Source organism: Microtus ochrogaster, chromosome 16 (genome assembly GCF_000317375.1).
Source record: "Microtus ochrogaster isolate Prairie Vole_2 chromosome 16, MicOch1.0, whole genome shotgun sequence".
NCBI lineage: Eukaryota > Metazoa > Chordata > Mammalia > Rodentia > Cricetidae > Microtus > Microtus ochrogaster.
In genome coordinates, this window is record NC_022018.1 from 44,756,752 (window position 1) to 44,759,071 (window position 2,320).

Sequence of the window (2,320 nt, forward strand, 5' to 3'; positions counted from 1 at the left end):
TCAGTCCCTGGGGAGCACAGGCGCCCCTGAAGATTATAAGGGAGTACCACTCCTGAAATCCTTGGGAATACCACTCCTGGAATCCTTGCCTCTGGTCTCCCTGAGCCCAACAAGCAGGATGTCGCTTGCCTTTCTAACCAGAGTTAGAAAATTGTCTTCTGGGTGGGGGTCGTCGAGGTCTCGACCTTTGCACATTTAAAAAGGTAGAAGTCCAAAAAAAAAAAAAAGATCTTGTTATTGGGGAGCTGGTTTCATTTTAAGTTTTCCTGATCTAAATTTTCCTCTGGTCTCTTGTTCTTAAAGAGGTGTGGTCCCAGTGCTGGTTAGACACGCCCCCCCCAACCACACCGTTTCCTAATTATGGGTCTCCCCCAAGCCCATCTCATTCCAGTTGATCCAGGAAGATGGAACTACCTGATCATATGTCACGATAAAAAGAAAGGAGAAACTCAAACCAGGCCTGGAAGCAAAGGCCTATGAACCCAGCATGGGCAGGGGCAGGCAAGAAGCGAGCTCTCCAGGTCATCCTCAGCCCCAGAGCAAGGCTGTCTGGGTTGTCTGAGACCTCACCTCGACCACCAAACCAGAGAAACCCACTCAGTTTCCGTTCCATGAGCATCATGGGAACCCTCAAGTGTATTTAGCTTGGAAGAAAGAGCTTCAGTTTTGGGGGGGAGAAGGGCTTGTTATTCCTATTATCCCTGATACTTAGAGGATACCTTTCCTTTTTTGAAGCATTGTCTTGCTGAACATTTTCACCCACCTGGCTATGGAAGGCAGAGAGGGAAGGAGGAAGAGTCTGCAGTGTTTAGTAAGTGCACTCTCCCCTCCTCGCTAGGTGTTCTCAGCCTTTGCTATCCTGGTGGCTCCTACTGACCTCCTTCCCAAGATTCTTAGCGTTTCTTCTTAACACACAGCCCTGACCATGTAGGTGCAGGTACAAAAGAGGGGCGGTGGGCTAAGCAAGTAAAATACCAATTTTAAAATCATTCTCTAGACAGTCATCATGGTTGGGATGTCCAGAGAAAGCATCCTTTCCCTGATTGCAATCGCTGACAACATTGATGCTGCCCAGCAAAGAATACTTCCCATTGTCTAGGTCCTGGAGGACTCAACCCGCTACCCATGACACACACCCTTAGCTTCCCATCAGAGTCATTTTAGCGATTTAAAGAAGCGTGTTTCCAATCATGGGCTAAAATGTGATTGTGGAAATTGACTTAGAACACTTACCTAGCCATTGACTGGACTCAGCTGGGTAACCTAGTCAGCTGCCCCCAACAGTTTCCTCAGACTTAGGAAATAGACCAATGGGGTTGCTGTTGAAGAGCCATGCAGCTCTATACCTCACCAGATCAAGTACTTGGGCCTAAGAATGGGCAAGCGCTGCTCAAATGTTCCAGGGAGTTTCACAACTTCAAGACCTCCTGGTTCTAAATCTGCAGGATGAGGGGTGTGCCCCATAGCACCGCCTTCTTCCTCTTGACTATCAGGAAACAAATGGTTGCCGAAAGGAAACTACCCATGTCATGGAACTCAGTCCCGATGTAGAGTGATTTGGGGTTTGAAATCTGTTCTTTACCCCCATGCTCTCATCTTATTAGTTAGCAGCAAGGATCTTTCTCCTAGCAGAACTACTGCGGCTTCTGCCTGTGTGTATTTGCATAATAATTGCTACACAAAACCAAGCCTCATGCTTCCTTTTATATATTTGCTTTCTTTTTTTTTTTCTCTAGCATAAAAAAATTTTTAATCTGTTTCTCGGGTCTTTTCTAGCGTTTTTTTTTTTCACTCTGTCATCACCTCCCCTTCTTCTCTCCAAAAACTCGGAATACAGTGAAAACATTGACTAAGAGTGTGTGCAGCATTCGCGGTTACCAAGAGGGTGGTACCATCAGGTAGAAAGGGCCACAAACAACTTTTATTGGCGCCTGTCACTGGCAACAGAAGAGATGTGATCTGTACGGAGAAATCAGCCCCAGGAATTTTTGTCTCAGCTTTCAGAGGCAGAGCCCACCAGTGACATCCTTCAGGCAGGGTCTCTCCTTGCCCTCTGCTGTCTTTGCTGAACTGGCTTCTGCCTGTCTTTTCATCCCACCAGGTTGGCCAAACGGTAGGGAGAAGCAATTCATTTCTGAGATTTCAAGAAAAAAAAATAAACAAATAACTAAGATGAAACACGTTTTCCGCTTTGAATGCGACCTTTGACCTTTTCTTTCCAGTACACCTGACACCGGGGGACTTCCAAGGCGAGTTCGGCTTTGGGTCTGGCCTGCTGATTCTGGCTCGCCCGCCCTCCCTCCCTTCCTCCATCCCTCCC